At 54.3% G+C, this 17,984-nt stretch overlaps 1 protein-coding gene across 3 annotated transcripts in view; it reads left to right on the top strand.

The window, feature by feature from the left end:
• The first annotated feature begins 2,975 nt into the window (after positions 1–2,975).
• The window catches only part of MYO18B (myosin XVIIIB), a 255,506-nt gene continuing 240,497 nt past the window's right edge, over positions 2,976–17,984 (top strand). For 2 of the 3 annotated variants that reach the window (XM_027050907.2, XM_027050908.2), the window contains exon 1: positions 2,976–3,159. The gene's annotated coding sequence lies outside the window, so the exon portion shown is untranslated. Of the gene's footprint in view, positions 3,160–9,758; positions 9,882–17,984 lie in introns of all 3 variants that reach the window. The other variant, XM_027050910.2, reaches the window with a different exon arrangement.

Raw genomic sequence — 17,984 nt, 5'->3', positions numbered from 1 at the left:
ACTGTTCTCCAGTTACCAGCACACACACACACACACACACACAGTTCTCTAAGAACACTGAGGATGATGGGAGCCCCACACGACACAGGCTGGGGGATAGCACTCAGCTGTCACAAGCCAGGTGGAAGCAATCACCCTAGCGTGCGGTGAGATGGGGCGCACTGGGGGCCCCCGAGTCACAGGCCGTATGGAGACGATAAATAGAATGTGGCATCCCCAGAGGCAAAAGAGATGGGCCCCCCACAAGGGTCCTGCTCAAAAAAGAAGGAGGATCGGGAGGCTGAAGTCAGTTGCCCCAGTAAAATGGCACAATCCATCCCTAGGCCATTCTGTGGACCCAGAACTGACCAACTGAAGACAGGGCCAGGTCTCCGGGGGGATAACCTGGCACCCCCAGGGCACGGGTGCACACTCACGGCTCCCTGGTCTGTGGTCTGTGCTGCAAAGGACCTACAGCCACTCGGGACGGTCTGTGCTCCAGAAATACCAGAAGGGGCCAAGTTTCCGGGGCCCTTGGTGACAGTGCCTTCACGTTCTCGTGCTGTCCTGCCCCCCTTGGGATGGAAGCCTGGAGACCGGAGACAAATGCTCAGCCGGGTGACAAACTAGTGCTGACGGGGGCTGCCCTACATTACGGCGCGGTCAAGGCAATACTTAGTTGTCCTGATGGATTTTCCAGCAACACAGTTAGGTACCAGGGGGATAATGCTGACGTGCCAGGTGCCCTCGGGACTCAGTTGCCTTCAGGTCAACCTAACCATCACTGCAGGTTGAGGCTGACGGAGACCCCCGGCCCAGCCTTAGAGAGCTATTTCTGCGTGTCCACCCCACCGTGTAAGACCGACGGCCACGAGAAGATAGAAAAGATCAACGGGACAGGAAAGCACCAAGATGCTTCAGGAGCTGGCGGGAGCGCGGGGGTGGGGGTGGGAGTGGGGGACGGGTCAAGTTTCAACGTCAAGAGAAAAGCGTTTCCGTGAACTTCCAATAAAACGCTAATTCTCAGGGCACCCGGGTGGCTCAGTTGGTTAGGCCTCGGACTTTGGCTCAGGTCTTGATCTCGTGGTTCGTGAGTTCAAGCCCCACATCCGGCTCTCTGCTGTCAGCTCAGAGCCCACGTTGGAATCTCTGTCCCCCTCTCTCTCCGCCCCTCCCCCACTCCCCCACTCTGAAGCATGTGTTCTCTCTCTCTCTCTCTCTCTCTGCCCCTCCCTTACTCTGGCACATGCACGCTCTCTCAACAATAAATCAACATTTTATTGTATTTTATTATTTCATTTTATTTTAATTTTTTAATGTTCAGGGGCGCCTGGGGGACTCGGTCAGTTAAGCGTCCGGCTTCAGCTGAGGTCACGATCTCGCGGTCTGTGAGTTCGAGCCCTGCGTAGGGCTCTGCGCTGACAGCTCAGAGCCTGGAGCCTGCTTTGGATTCGGTGTCCCCCTGTCTGTCCGCCCCCCCCCCGCTTGTGCTCTGTCTCCCTCTGTCTTTCAAAAATGAGTAAACATTTAACAAATAAATAAATAAATGTTTTAATGTTTATTTATTGTTGAGAGAGAGAGAGCACGAGCGGGGAAGGGGCAGAGAGAGAGGGAGACACAGAATCCGAAGCAGGACTCGACTGAGCCACCCAGGTGGGCCAGTAAACATTTTACTAATTGTCAGCACCGAGAAGGAAGTTAATACTCTGAGAATAGATTGCTCTATCAGCCACAGGGGTAGAAAAGTAACACGTACTACTGGTTGAAGTGTTTCTTTTTTTTCTTTTTTTTTTTTTTAATTCACTCCTTTATTTTTGAGAGAAAGAGAGTGTGGGGGGCAGGGGTAGAGAAATAGGGAGAGAGAGGATTCCAAGCAGCTTCCCCACTGTCAGTGCAGAGCCAGACTTGGGGCTCAAACTCACGGAGTGTGAAATCATGACCTGAGCATCGCGCTCTTAGGAGTCGGACGCTTAACCTAACTGAGCCTCCCAGGCCCAGCTGAAGTGTTTCTTAAGAGAAGCAGCATGTCATGTTTGAATGGAATGACCGTGGGCTTCGGAATCGGGAAGACCTAGATTTGAGTCCCTTGCGAGCTGCGCGATCTTGCGTGATGTACTTAATCTACCGGCGTTCTTATTTTGCGCCTTCTGGGCAGCGGACAAAGCACTTTTTAAAAAAATTTTTTTAAAGATTTATTTATTTTTGAGAGAGAGAGAGACAGACAGAGCGTGACCAGGGAAGGGGCAGAGAGAGAGAGGGAGACACAGAATCCAAAGCGGGCTCCAGGCTCTGAGCTGTCAGCCCAGAGCCAGATACGGGGATCAAACTCACGAACCGTGAAATCATGACCTGAGCCCGAAGTCGGAGGCTTAACCGTCAGCCACCCAGGTGCCCCGGACAAAGCACTTTTTATAGCATCCTGTTGGATGCAGCATTTAAGACTGGGCCAGCACCGCCTGGGTTCCAATCCCGGCTTTCCACTGCTTTGGCCCAGTTGGTCGACCTTTCTGTGCCTCAGTTTCCCCCTCTGTCAGACGAGAGTGGGGAAAACCCTACCTGGTGCGGGGTTGTCGGGAATAGTAAATGAGCTCAGGAAAGCCCCCGGGATGCCATCTGGAGCGCGACGCGTGTTTTCCTGCATTGATTCTTCACCACGAGGCGGCAGAACTCGCTCCGGTTATTTTTTTCCAGAGTCCCGCTGGCGTGCGGGGCCCGGCTCTCCTCCTCGCCCAATCCCCGCGGCCTCCGGTGGTTATCTGTGTGGGGCCGAGGCCGGAGTGTGTGGCCTGCCCGGGGACAGGGATGACGGCTGAGAATGTGCTCGCGTGGGGAGCTGTCCCCTCCCCTGCTCCGCGCCACCAAATATGTCCATGCTGTCCGATGCCTGGTCAACGGCCACCCTGGGCTGCCGTCTCCCGGCCAGACCTGGGGCTCACCGGCTAATTTTAGAAATGACTTGTCTGCTCAGCTGCTGCCATCACATTGGCGCAGAGGGAGGGTGTGGGGAGGACGGGGAGGGGCAGTGAGGGAAGGGGATGTGTGTGAGGGTGCGGGTGGGGGTGTTCCTAGCAATTTTCCTTCGCCCCAGCTGTCCGGGCTTGTTGGGGTCTCTGCACTGCCAGCTGGGGAGACCTCTCGGGCCGGTGTGGTGCCTGTGACCGGTGGCCTCGTGCAGAAAAGGTACTGTGGGGCCGGGTGTTACGATGGGCAGCTTGCGTGCAAGCGGATGGGCATACTTTTCCAGAATGTGCCTTTGGGGGCTGGGGCGGTGGGTGTCTGGCCCCGCGGTGGGTCTACTGAGGGCCTCTCCGGCCAGGTCGCGTCCGACAGCCCAAATCGCCCGCTTGGAAAGCAAGGGCATTTCGTGGAAGTCATTTTAGAAAATGCCAGGGCGAGTGGACTCTTTCAGGGATTCCTCCTTGTCTGTCGGGACCCATCCGTAGGCTAGCCATTTTTAAAAATGTGTTCGGAGTCATAGGATACCCTCCACTTTGGAATCTTAGCCGACGCATGTCTGCTGGGTTCCTATTTCTCCTCCGCTACCACTGATTTCTGCGTAAGGGGTCGTCAGTTAACGGTCAGGGAGTGACTCTTCCCGTCCCCAACCCTGTGGAGGACAAGCCTTAATGGTAGTGGCTTTTGATTTTAAATAAGCATGTGCGTGGTGGGGGAGGGGAATGGTGGTTCCCGGACAAAAGCTTGAATTTCATGCGGCGCTGACCTGACTCTCTGTCCCAGGAGGCGCTTTATCGGGGACGCCTTGTATCAGGCATCTGTTTGAATGGAGAAGTTGCACAGACCTCAGTGGCAGGGGCGAGGGGGGTGGGGGGGACAGAGAGGGGGCCTTAGGCTAACAAGACCTCCCTCCCTGGGGGTCCGGAAGACGTCAGCAGCTGCTGCGGACGGCAGGGACATGGCCTCTGAGCTGCTTTCTTGTAGAGGCGGCTGGGAGGAAAAAGCCCAGCTGGTTCCAAGCCGCCCAGTCTGGCCTTGACCCGGCCGGGGCCTGGGCTTCCGTCCCACAGGGCCTGGAAAACTGGGCTGTGACTTTCTCTTTGTGGCCGGGCCAGGAAGATGCCCGCCCTGTTCAGTGCACCGGCTCGCGGCGGCTGAGGGTCCCTCTGGAGCGTCTAGCGTCCAGCACGGTGGTGGCTTCCTTGGGTGTTGTTTTTGCTTCTGATCCTAGCTGTGTTCGCGGAGCAATATGTCCGCGGGGCTCGGGGAGGGCCTGTGTCGCCGAGGCTATGAGTGAGCTCTAGAAAATAACAGAAGGAGGAGGCGGGCTGGGGAGAGAGCGAGGAAGAGGACGAACAGGGTCTCTCAGCACCCTGACCTATGAGGGAGCGCCCTGTCACCATTTAGTAAATACCCGGTACCACCTGCACGCAGGCCTGGTCACCTTGAGTCGCCTAGCTTGGGCTCTGCCGACTCTGTGACCTCGGACGAGTCCCTCCCCAGTTAAGCTTCAGTTTCCTCTTCCAGACCTGAGGGGGGTTGGGTGGGACTATCCCGGAGCTTTCTTCCAGGACCCGACATCGGGGCAGGATTTCTCCAAGTCTCTCTCTCTTCCTCAGCCTCACCTGGGGGCCTTTCAAAATGCAGATTCCCGAGGTGCTGTGTGAGACCCGCCCAACCGTCTTGGGGGAAGGAGCCCAGGAATCCGCAGATTTCAAACCTCACAGGTGGCTCGGTGCCCGTGAGTTGGAGAGCTGCCTTTCCTGTGGCATGAGCTAATGAAACCACAGAGAGGGGCTGCCCGGGACCCCCCACCCCCAACCCCGACCAGTGTCAGAAGTCAACATACAGTCACACAAACAAGAAACACACACACACACACACACACACACACACGGACCTCTATTCGGGCCTGATTATTGCAAAATATCCCAAGGCCGGTGTCCGCCGGGGGAAAGATCAAGCCCTTCTGGTGGCATTTCGAGAAGAGAACAGAAGGCCCGGAACTCTAGCTGTGTTTCTCCTGGGCCGTGATGAGCCAGCCCTTCAGTGGGTCCTGGCTTACTGACCTGGTGGAGAAAAACACTGTCCCAACCGTCCGTTTTAAGCAGGTGGTAAGCTGCTGTGGGATACGGCACATCCTTCTTTTTTTTTTTAAGTTTTTACTTTAATTCCGGTTCGTTAACATACGGTGTTATATTAATTTCAGCTAATCTTTTTAACTCATAAACTTTATTTTTTAGAGCTGTTTTAGGTTTGCAGCAGAATTCAGGGGAAGGCACAGAGATTTCCCATGGACCCCGTGTCCCCACACACGCATAGCCTCCCCCATCATTAACATCTGCCACCAGCGTGGGACATTTGGTACAATGATGAGCCTACATGGACACGTCATTATCACCTCAAGCCCATAGTTTACATTAGGGCTCATTTTTTTTTTTATATTTATTTATTTTGAGAGAGTGAGCAAGCAGGGGAGGTGGAGAGAGAGAGAGAGAGAGAGAGAGAGAATCCCAAGCAGCCTCCACGCTGTCCGCATATGGGGCTCGAACCCACGAACTGTGAGATCACGTCCTGAGCTGAAAGCAAGAGTCAGATGCTTAACTGACTGGACCAGTCAGGTGGCCCACATTAGGGCTCATTCTTGCTGTTGGATCTTCTACGGGTTTAAGCAAAAGTATAATGACATGGTATCATGCGGGGGATTTTCACTTCCTCCATGCTCCTCCTGTTCACCCTTCACTCCTCCCCAACCCTGGCAACCACTGATCCGTTTACTCTCTACATAGTTTTGCTTTTTCCAGAATGTCCTATAGTTGGAATCGTACAGAATGTCGCTTTTTCAGATCGACTTCTTTCACTGAACGGCATGCATTTAAATTTCCTCCATGTCATTTCACGGTACCCTTCCACCACGAGAAGCTGTGTGAAATTGAATTATTTGAAAAAATGGAGAACGTGGGTTTGAGACAAGTGGAGGGCCGCGGGGGGCTGTCAGACCCAGGCCCACCTGTAGCACAGAGAAGGGAAGCAACTTGCTCAAGGTCACACAATTTTGCGGTACAGGTGGTGGGCTCAAAACAGCCCCCGCCCTCGGAGAGCCTGGGTGGCTCAGTCCGTTAAGCGTCCAACTTTGGCTCAGGTCACGATCTGGCGGTTTGTGGGTTCGAGCCCCGCATCAGGCTCTGTGCTGACAGCTCGGAGGCTGGAGCCTGCTTCGGATTCTGTGTCACCTTTGCCTGTTGCCCTTCCCCGCTCATATTCGGTCTCTGTCGCTCTCTCAAAAATAAATAAAAAAGAAATTTAAAAACAGCCCCTATCCTCAAGGCTGACACTTGGGGAGCAGCCTGGGGTGCCTCATTTTGGGGATCGTAACCTAATTTTCCCTGTTAGCCCCACCCCCAAAGCCCTGTCCATCCTCCTCCTCCTCCAAGCCTCAAAGGAAAGATTAAAGCTTAGGTCTCGTGTCAACAGAGGCAACAAATATGAACGTTATTAACCAAACAAGGTCTTTGGGATGAGAGCTCACAGCGGGGTAGGCAGGGGGCTTATGCATAACTCTCGAGGCAGATGTGTGACTTTCTGTGTCACACACACCACCACCGCCGCCCCCATTCAGTCTGAAGGATCCAGAAGCACCATCAGCTTCATCTGAATCACCCCCCGCCCCGGGCATGACTCACCCAACTCCGTGACTTTCCTTTCCTGCTCTGCTTCGCACTGAACCTCTCCCTAACGCTTCATGACCTTTAAGAACTACAGTTTCTGGCCACGGAAGAAAGATCCTTGAGAATCCGCAAGGTGGGTTCACCAAACACCGGGCCAACCCTCACGCTCGGAGAAACAGGAATTTATCTGTTTCTTGGGTCCCAAGGGAATTTGCCTCCTCCCATCAAAGACCAAATGCCTTTTCAGCTGTTTCTTGGGTCCCAGCTGGGGTTTGAGTTTCGATTTCACGGAGGGCAACCGGATTAGCTGTTGAGTTGAGAGAGCGAGACGGTTGCTCAATGGGATTAAATGTCTCATTGGCGCTGGATATTCCTGGGAGCTTGGGCTGGAGTTAGCCCCATTTTACAGATCACGAAGTGAGATATAGACGCTTACGTGCCCCAAGTTGACGCAGAATGAAATTAAACTGGGACTTTTCTTTTCTGCCGGAGACTGTGTATTTAGTCTGGCGTACTAAACAACAGGAGCTAAGATAATAAATTATACTACACTGCTTCAGACGGACAGATGACACAGCCCATTCACACTCCTTGCCTCACTTAATCCATTGGCAATCCAGTGGGAAGGGGGGTGAAATTGAGAATCAGAGAGGTTTAGTGACTGTCCAAGGGCACACAGCTACTAAGTGGTGATAGGTCCGGGAATTTCTTCTCTTCTTTTGTCAACAGTGGGTCACCTCGTTTTCTCTTTTTTTTTTCTATTATTGTTCTTTGCTGTTGATTACAAAGAAAGATGATTTTGCCCTTTGTCTCCCCATTAATGCCCTTCTCCACTTAACATGGATTTTTTAGATCAAGGTGTCTCAACCTCCTCCCTATTGACACTTGGATCTGGATAATTCTTTGCTGTGTCTGGGGCGGGGAGGCGGGGGGGGACGGACGTCCTGTGTACTGTGGGATGTTTACCAGCGTGCCTGGCCTCTACCCACCAGATGCCACTAACACTGGTCCCCTCTGGTTGTGACAACCAAAAATGTCTTCAGGCAATGCCAAAAGTCCATTGATGGGCACAATGATACCCAGCGAAAACCTCTGACCTAACCCAATGTGATCCGATAGAACTTCTGCAATGATAGAAACGTTCTGTACCTGTGTGGTCCAGCATGGTAGCTGTTGGCCAAACGGGACCATTGTGCATTTGAAGTCTGTCTAGCGTGACTGAGAAGGTGATGTTTTGGTTTAACTTAATTTTAAATAATTAAAATTTAATTAGCCACCCTGCGGCTGCTGGCTGCTGTATTCTACGGCACAGCTCAAGGTAGCAACGCAGCACGGGTAGGAAGACAGCCCTCTGATGAGGCACTCAAACCCCAAAAGCAGTCAGGAGAGCACCCCCCCAGCAGACGTATGCCCAGCTTCTTGCTTCACAGGTGGCCGGGGGAACACCAGCCTGCAAATGGTAAATACTTGGCAGAGGCACCCCCTGTAGCCATTGCTGTGCCCACAGCAGGCATTACTAGTCAATCACCACACGCCCTTGTGCTAGTGGGGATCATTCTCAATGCCACACTCTGGGCAGTTCCCAACTGCGGATCAGCGGACACTGGCATGAGGGAGAAACCTCGTGGGCCACCCCTGCATGAGGCCAGGAGGCCCATCCGTGAGGTTTAGCATCTCCTCAAGCTACAGGGTGACTGGTAGAGGCATGTGGCCAACCTACGTCCGTGTGACAACCACAGATAGGGAGAGGAGAGTGATGTGCTGGAGGAGCCAAGGCTTTTCACTAATCATTTCTCCAAGAAACACTCACTGCACGATTTAGGGATAGAGGCAAGGGGTAGGGGGTGGAGGTGGGTGCCGGCCTGTTGGCCACTGATGTGCAAAGCATGGGTGGGTTTTAATCGACCGGGTGTGATATTCATATGACCAAAATATATTTCCCATATATATATCGGGTCTTCATCTACAAATCAGGGCTGGTAACTCCCTAGACGTTGAGAGTGATGAACGTGTCCTTTGTTATGCTAATGCCCTGACTTTTGAAAAGCACCTAGGGATGGGGGTTGGTTGGCCAAGGAGCCAAGCACTTGGAACTTTCAGTCCCACCCCTGACCTCTCTGGGGACTGGGGACTTGGGACAGGGACTGGAGACGGGCTGGAGATTGAGCTTAATCACCAGTGGCCGAGGACTTAATCAGTCATGACCGTGTAATAAAGTCTCCATAAAACCCCAAAAGGACAGTGTTTGGCGAGCTTCTGGGTTGGTGACCGTGTGGAAATTTGGGAAAAGTTGCGCCCCTGGGGCAGGCACAGGAGCCCCACACCCTTTCCCCAGACCCTGCCCCGTGCATCTCTTCCTGAGTTCTAGCCCTTCATAATAAACGGGTGAGCTGGGGAGCGAAATGTTTCGCTGAGTTCTGAGCTGTTCTAGCAAATTAATCCAGACTCAAGGGCGGGGGGGGGGGGGGGTCGTGGGAACCTCTGATTTATAGCCAGAGTTGGTCAGACGCACAGGTGATGGCTCGGGTTTGCGATTGGTGTCCCAAGTGGAGGGTGGTCTTGGGGGACTGAGCCCTTTACCTGCAGAATGTGATGTTGTCTCCAGGTAGATAATGTCAGAATTGAGTTGAATTGAGTTGACACCTGGTCGCCCTGCAGGTGTCTGAAAACAGCCTGGTGGTGTGTGGGGAGCCACCTCCCCCTCCCCCCATTGGAAACGGGTCCAGAAACCTGAAAGACTAGAACTTAAATGGGGACAAGAGGGGACAGGTTTGCTGTGAATGTCACGGCTCACAGTGTACATAGCACCCAGTACTCCCACAGTCCCGGTGAAGAAAAGCCACCTCCCCCACTGGACAGAAGGGGAGCTGACACCTTAAGAGGTTTGACAAAAGGCAGGTGGGGCCCACGCTTGGCTGTGAGACCTCCAAGGCTGAGGTCAGCCCCCTGAAGGACGGCATCTGCTGTGTTCACCTTGGCCAGCCTCTTGTGAACTGAAGTGTCCACTTCTGTTGCAGAGAACCATCTAGAAAACTCCCAGGGGACAGTGGCCAGTGATCTGAAGGATCACCTGAGAAATGGCTGAAGCCTTCAGATGAGAAGATTGGGGGCAGACCCCCACTTGTGTCACATGGAAAACCTTGTCTGTCTCTCCAGAGGACAGAACTGGGGCCAGCAGGTGGCTGTCCTGGCAAGGCAGCTCTGTGGGCAGGAAGAAAACATGGCAGACCCCAGGGAACAGGGAGTTGAAGACCCTAGACTGTTCCAGGATGCCAGAAGGTGGGGTCTATGGCCTCTGAGGGCTTTGTAGTTCTGGTCCCAAAGAAGAGCAAAATTAGAGCCAACCCTGAATGTTCTGCTTAGTAGTGAGCTCCTCATCACTGGAAATGACCAAGAAAGGACTCCTTGACTTTCTGTCTAGGAGATTCCTTGTGAGAAGGGCTGGTCCTCTGGGAATCTCTGATGGAGGGTACACATTGCATTCTCCACCCCTGCCACCCTATTTTCTCCATTCTTCTCCATCTCGATGCCTCCCTTTTTCCTCTCTCCCTCCCTTTACACCCTTTCCTACTGCTAACATCCCTGCCCTTTATTCTCATTAGCCACCCCTCTTCTCATCTGCTAGGATAATGTGGGTTTTGCGACTGTGGCCTGAATCCTCAGCTACTTGTTAGCTGTGGGCTTCCCTTGCCCGGATGAGGGGACGGTGTCCCTGCGTTGGGCAAAGTCTCTTTTCAATACTACATGACGCTTTGGCCATCAAGCTCCAGGTCGGGGTGAGCTTGGCTGAATCATGTATGAATCATGAGAGTCCCTTTGTCCATTAAGCCTGCATTTGACAAGGGACACCTGGGTGGCTCAGTCGGTTAAGCGTCTGACTCTTGGTTTCGGCTCGGGTCATGATCTCGAAGTTTCATGAGTTCGAGCCCCAAGTCAGGCTCTGCACGGGCAGCACAGCCTGCTTTGGATCCTCTGTCTCCCTCTCTCTCTGCCCCTCCCCTGCTCTCTCTCTTTATCCCCCTCTCTCTCTCTCTCAAAAATAAATAAACATGGAAAAATGAAAAAAAAATTTTTAAAGTAGATAGCAAAGGTGCACCATTCCACCTTCCATGCCCAGGGCAGACATTAATAATCAATCAGAGCATTCTTTTCCACTGAGCCCAGAAAAAGTTCAGAGTCCTTCACTCTGGGCAGAAACTAACCATCTGTCAGAGGTGATAGTGAGTTGAAACCTACTTGCCCCCCTGGCCGTATTGACCAGGGTCTTACCAGGAGACCGCATACCCAGCTGGTCAATTGGAGAGGCTTTTGAATGAAGGAACTCTTCCGAGAGTGGGTGCAGCGTTAAGGAAACCAACAAAGCGTGCTGAAGCATCCAGAGAGGACAGTGGTGGGCTATTAGGCTTGGGCCTGATGCAAGGCACGGAAGGTTAATAGAGGAGCCTGAGGGGTAACTGCAGTCTGTCCATGGAGAGGGACCTCTCCAAGGGGCTTGTGGCCGTAGATTGAGAAACACAGCCTTTCCCCAAACTAGCGGCCAGGGAAGCAGGGCCAGCAGGGGGATAAATACTCTACCGTTTGTGGTTCCCATATGCAGGTCTCATTCCAGAGCCTTCCACTGACCAAACTCAACAGGAGGCCAGAAAGCCAGGGAACCCTGGGGGCTGCAACCCTAGTGGTCAGCACCCCAGAGGACAGAGCGGTCTAAAGATGGGAGAGGGGTGTTATGAGACACAGAAAGATGAACCAAGCGTCCACTCTTCCCTCCCCCAACAGCTTCCGTAGACTTGAGGCCCTTCCCTTTGGGAAATGGCCCCAGACCTGGCTGCCTGGCAAGCAGAGCCTGAAGAGGTCGTCAAACTCAGCAAGCGGCATGGATGTTGGTAGCCTTGACCTTGTCCTTCCAGATTTGGCCAGGGCCACATCCAGCTCTTGGCCCCCTTTAAAGAATAAAGTTGCACTGACACAGCCACGCCCGTTCATTTACATATCACCCAGGGCTGCCTCAGCAATGCAAAGGCAGAGCTGAGTAGTGGAGGGAGACCCTGTGCCCTCAGTGCTTGAAGGGCTTACTATCCTGTCCTTTGCAGGAAAATTTGCTGACCTCTCCCGGGTGCAGCATGACGGGACCAGCCGCAGGAGGAGCTGCTATTTCCTCCAGGACCAAGGAGGCAGGGGAGGGACCCGCCACCAGAGCAGGAGAGGGTAGCCAGAGGAAGGGGTGGCCCGAGGGGAGGGTGCCTTCCGGTGGAGGGAGGCAGCCAACCCGTGGCCCCCAAGCAGGCAGGGCGCGGGTGCCCTCTGATCTCTGCCAGCGGGGGGATTGCCGTGACCTTGAACCCACTTGGAAGCTGGAAGGTTGCGGAAGATGTGTCTAAGGGGCAAATGGAAGGCACCCACCTCAGGGGCATCTTCCTCTCCCCAAGGTCTTCTGATCCCGGCATGCCCGGCCTCCCGTGTGACCGTCAGACCAGATGTCGAGCACCCTAACCTCGCCCTGGCTCTCACAGCGGCCAACACCTCTGCCTGCCTCCAGGCGCCTGGTGAGCTAGCTGGGGCGTAAATACACTCACCAGTCACACTGTGGGCAAGGCCGATTCCAAATGGAAGTCGAAACGAAGAAGGACCCTGTGGTGACATAAAGTGTGTGGCCAGTGGAACGAAGGGCAGGGTAATGGGGGTGATTGGGTGGAGCAGGCAGGAGGCTGTGACCGCTGGGAGGGTGGCATGGGCTGGCACGGTCAGGAAGGCAGCCTGGAGGAGGTGGCCCAACGCGCTAGTGAAAGACGGAGGCTAGGAGAAAGGAACAAGAAGCTGCTGTGGGCCAGACACAGGGATGGAGAACCTGGAAACCCCCGGGCGCTATAGCGACCGTGGACTCTGAAGTCGGACTGTCTGGGTCCATCAGGCAGCTTCGCTGCTTCCTGTCTGGGAGCAAGGCACGTCCCCTCCCTCCGACACGGGGTCACTCACAGAATCCACCTTATAATCCGGTGGCTCGTGACCGTAAACGACGTGAGCGCTCGAGTTCTCAGCACCGAACAGCGCCCAGATCTTAGTGGCACTGTCATCAACGGTCTTGCTTGCGTTGCCTCCCTTCCAGGGTCGGGGGGCAGAGACCTCAGGGTGGACGGAAGGAGGAGGGATTTAGGCAACTGGGTCATCCCTACTCCTTCCCGTGTGGCCTCAAGCGAATTTGTTAACCCCCTCGATTCTCAAGCTACGACGGACCTGGTGCCGGGACTAACACCCAACAGGTGCCAACCAAATAGCAGAGCACACACAGTGCTACCCCCGGATATACCTACTTGAGCCAACTTCCTGGGGTTCCACAACGTGCCGCCAGGACATGGGGTGCCTCTGAGCCCCAACCTGGCGGCCCCAGGTTGGCTCCCACTTATCACGGCCAGTGTGAGGCTGAGATGAGAGCGGGGCACGGGTAGGAGGAGAGGGACACATCCTGGGGAGCAGGTCTCAGCTTGACGTTTTAGCTGGGTGACCCTGGGCAAGTGCCTCAACCTCTCTGAGTCACTGTCTGCTCTATGGGAGAGATGCCAACCGCCTTGTGCCGCGGTGGGGGTGAATGTGATAACAGCTCTTAAGATAAAGAAATTCCAGGTCTGGCAGGAATTTAAGGGGGGGCCGGGGGGCAGTGGATGCTGGGTTCCCCAGGCTGGCTTTGACCCGTGGGGTCAAATAAAAATGAAAATATGATCGACAGCAGTTACTGGGGATCGGGCATGTGCGTGGTGTGGGCGTGGCTTATTTTACCGCTGAGAAAACAGGCTCAGAGAATTTCCTGGGGTCCCGCCGTGTGATGGTGGTGGCAGAGCCATGATATCATGCCGCCCGCCCTCCCCTCCCCTCCCCTGCCCCGTGGATGCCGACAGCACAGGGGGGATGTCAGGAGTCCCTGCCACAGGCTTGCTTGCCGAGGGCCCGCTCCGTCCCTCGTGCGCTTTACTCCTGATCCTTACCCACCCCTGCATTCAGTCACTCATTCAACACACATTCACGGAGAGCTAAGCGCGTGCCAGGCACTGTTCTAGGCACTGGGGCTACATAAGGGGACAGAACACACGGAGCTTCAGGCCCTCATAGGACCATGTTCTGCAGGGTGAGTCAGAAGCTAAACAAAAAATACACAGCATGATGGACAGTGATAGCAGTAAATGCTGTGGGAAAGAAAGAACGGGATAAAATGATGGGTGGTGCCGGGATGCGGGGGTGGGGGGTGGCTATGCCTCCATTTAAATAGGGAAGGGAGGCTCATTGATGAGGTGATGCTGAGCAACGGCTTGAAGGAGGTGATGGTGTGAGCCATGCAGAGGGACAAGCATTTGAAGCAGAGGGAACAGAATGTGCAAAGGCCCTGAGGCGGGAATCTGCGCAGAAGGTGCATCCAGAAAGTCAGTGTGCCTGGAAAGGAGGAGCAAGCAGGAAAGGCTTTAGGGCAGATGGTTGTGAGGGCCACGTAGGCGTCTCTAAAGACTTGGGAACTTGTGTTTTGAGACAGGGGAAGTCACCGGAGTCCTGACCACTGTGTCAGGACTGGACATTTGGGGAGGTGAGAGGGAAAGCCTTGAGGGCTCCGTGGGGCCACTCAGATCCAACATGTGTTCAGGAAAAACTGTTTCAAGCTGTCCCTGGCTTTGGGGATCACCTTTCCCTTCACCAGCCTCTCCCACCCCTAAGGGGGAGACTCAAGATGTTAATACCATGAATTCTGAGCATCTGGGGCCTCCTCATGGGCTTAAAACAGAAGCTGATGAGGCAGGTGTGAGTTTTAGACCTGGAAGGGAACGTGGTGATAAGAACACTTACTTAAATTAAGGCTTGACAAAGCCTTCCCAGGAGCACTGGCTCCTGGCCCTGGGTCACTGGGACTGGCCTGATGCCTCCGAGGGGCAGGACGTGGAGAGTGATGGCTTTCTCACTGTCCCCCTATGCTGTGGGCCTCTGGGCAGGCCAGCAGCCCCGGCTGAGGACAGCCCATACTGACAGCCAGGATTCTCCCTGGAGCCTTGAAGCCGAGGGTGATCCTTGGGAAGCCGCCACTGGCCTGGCCAGGCCTCGGCTGGATGGGTAGCCGGCGGTTGGGGGGGGCGGTTGGTGGCCAGGCTACCTCACGTCAGGCCTATTCATAACCTGGGCTCTGCCTCCCAGGCGCATAGAAGAGCAGAGTCTGGCTATGAGTCACTCGGGGGCCTCCCCAGGGTCTCCCCTCCCCTTCCCCTGCCCCTCTCCCCAGAGATCTGATCTTGTGCCCATTCTCCACCCCATCGGTCTCTCATGTGCCTTTGCAAGCTGGAGAGGCCATGCTGTGAGGAACCTTCTTCTCAAGGCAAAGACTTGGCCGTCTGCCCTGGGACATGTTTCCGGGGTCTCCTTGTGGGCTTGTGACCTCATCAGAGCTGCAAGGTCCCTTCTTGGATCTTTGGATCTCGAGATTTCCTTTTAGCCAGGCCCCACAGTGACCCTGGGGTCTCATCCAGGGATGTGCTGGTAAACGTTTAATGGCCAGCTCCCGGAACAAAAGCCCTGATCTGACGCATTTGCCCATTTCTGGGGTGTAAATACCCTCATAGCCAATTTCAAGCCCTTCGGGTGACGTCACGGAACACAGAGCTGGAAAGAGGTGGCCACGGGGGGCCCCTGTGAGATGATGGGAGCCAGTTTCAGCCCAGCCTGGTCCGCCTCACTGGCTTCCAGGACGTACAGCATCTTGACAGACAGCTGTCTGTGTGACACGCGGGGTCACCTTGAACTCTGTGCGAACCATCTTCTTATGGACAAGTCACGGAAAGAGGCTTCCCACAGACCGACCATGAACACTCTGGCTTTCATTGGTGATGGCGGTTCTGACAGCTGGGAAGGGGGGCATCTTCCAGAAGGGACTGGGAGGGAGGGGCGGTGGGGGGGGGGACACTGCTCCGAGGGCAACGCCCGGCACAGACGTGCCGAAAGTCGGAGGGAGGAGAAGACGCCCACTCCTTCACTCCTGACCACTTCCTTTAAGACCTTGGTGTACTTTCTTCCACTCTTGGCTTTCTGTGGAGCGTTTTTGGGTTTTGCCCCTTTGGGAGAGTTTAGTGCGTGCAATGCTGAGCTCTGCCTTCTAATCTCTACGAGGGAACACAGACATCTTCCAGTATCACCGTGTTATGGAGCACGCGTCCCGATCGAGCCTCACACACTGCGGGTGGCCCACGGGGGACGGTGCAGCCACTTGGGAAGACAGCCTGGCCGGGACTTAAACAGTCAAACGAAGCGTCACCCTGTAGGCTTAGCACTGCGACCCTCAGGGATCTACCCAAGAGAAATGGAAACGTAGGCGCGCGATGATTTACGTGGCTGTTCAGAGCAGCGCCATTCATCCCGACCCCATAAACGAGAGGTGATCCATGGGTACAAGAAAGCACCAGTTAGCTCACCTGCACAACAGTGCGGACGAACCTCGAAGACATTATGCAGAGCGAAAGAAGCACAAAGGACCGCATGTGCTAGGGTTCCATTTATAGAGAATGTCCAGAAAAGGCGATCAATTTAGCCATAGACAGAGACGTAGTGGTGGCCTGGGGCTGAGGGTGCACACAGCTAGTGGCTGCAAATGGCCTTTTTCTTCTTTTTAAAGTTTACTTATTTTGAGAGAGAGACAGAGAGAGTGAGCAGGGGAGGGATAGAGAGAGAGAGAGACAGAGAGAGAGAATCCCAAGCAGGCTCTGCACGGTCAGGGCAGAGCCCGGCATGGGGCTTGAACTCACGAACCGTGAGATCACGACCTGAGCCGAAACCAAGAGTCGGACGCCGACTGAGCCGCCCAGGCCCCCTGCAGCGGGTCTTGGAAGGGTCTTTTGGGGGTGATGGGACTGAGGCTCTGGTGGCAAAACTCTAAAACTTTTCAGAGATCATCACTGCATGTTTACAAATGGGCGAGTCTTCCGTCTAGCATAGAAATGATGCCTCAGTGAAGCGGTTTCTAAAATGCTTCCTACGTACCCTTCTCAATGGATTCATGGCATATTCCTTCAAGTCAGACGGGCTCTAGTTTACTCGACCCCCTCTAGTTCCTGGCCACACGGGCTGTGTCTCTGGGGTTGGGGACTACCAGCCCCCCAGTGATGAACTTCTCTGCTTTAGAATCACTTGCTCGAGCTTGTTATCCAGAAGGGGCCTTTGCTAGGTCAAAAGTCATGAACATTTGGCAAGCCTCTCAATCAGATGCTGAATGTACTAAATCGTCTCCCCCAAAGCACCAGCCCAATGAATACTTTTGGTTCCCTGTCCTTTCCTAACACGCGTGATCCAATTATGGAGCCCGCGGTGCCCTCACAAAAGAAAAACACACTATTCTATGGTGTTACAAGTCAGGAGAGTGGTTGCCCTGAGGGGGGCGGGGGGGGGGGAGAGTAACTTTAGACGGGGGTGTGAGGGAGGGTCAGGGGGCTGTAATGTTTTCCAGTACAGAGCCCAACGCGGGTCTCGATCTCACAAACGTAGGTCATGACCCGAGCCCAACTCAAGAGTCAGACACTCGACTGGCTGAGCCCCCCAGGCTCGCCTTTCATTCTTTTTTTTTTTTTTTAAGTTTATTTATTTATTTTGATTTTTTTTTTTTTATTTGAGGGAGAGAGAGAGAGAGAGAGAGAGAGGGAGGGAGTGTGTATGAGCCGAGAGGAGGGAGCAGAGGGAACTTTAAGCAGGCTCCGCTCTCAGTGCTCAGCACAGAGCCCGACGCGGGTCTCCATCCTGAAACCCTGGGATCGTGACCTGAGCCGAAATCAAGAGTTGGGCGTTGGGCCGACGGAGCCCCTCGGGTGTCCCGGTTTGGTTTATTTTTGAATTGAGACAGGATTGACATCCAGCGAGTGAATTGTACAGCTGGGTGAATTCTTCCATACGACGCACTCGTGTGGCCCCCTCCCGGGTCAAGATACAGAACAGTTCCATCACCCTAGGAAGTTCCCTCCTGCCCCTTTCCAACCAAAAGCTAACAGGTCCTCTGACCTTCATCACTATAGATTAGATGTGCTTGTCCTCGAACTTGTAACAAATAAAATAAGATGTTTTAATCTTCATCAGGGTGCTGGTTAAATAGGTCTATTCTTTAGGGTAGAATAGCCGCTTAGCTGTATGCTTAGGTCCTCTTCTGATATATGTTATGTCCCAATGACAAGTTAAAGTGCAGGGTTAAGGGTAAAGGATCTGGGGGGCGCTGTCCACTCCATGGCCAGAGGCCTCCATGCTGGTCGTGGTCCTTCCAGTGGGCCGTGCCCAGCCACGTGACCTTGGGTCTTGGCGTCAGCGGGGGCGGGAGCAGGGCTGTGTCCAAGAGCTAACCTGTATCTCTCTTCTCTCCACCCCTCCCTGTGTCTCCGTGTG

Source organism: Acinonyx jubatus, chromosome D3 (assembly GCF_027475565.1).
Source record: "Acinonyx jubatus isolate Ajub_Pintada_27869175 chromosome D3, VMU_Ajub_asm_v1.0, whole genome shotgun sequence".
NCBI classification, from domain to species: domain Eukaryota; kingdom Metazoa; phylum Chordata; class Mammalia; order Carnivora; family Felidae; genus Acinonyx; species Acinonyx jubatus.
The sequence above is the reverse complement of the archived record's forward strand: the minus strand, read 5'-3'. Positions and strand labels throughout refer to the sequence as shown.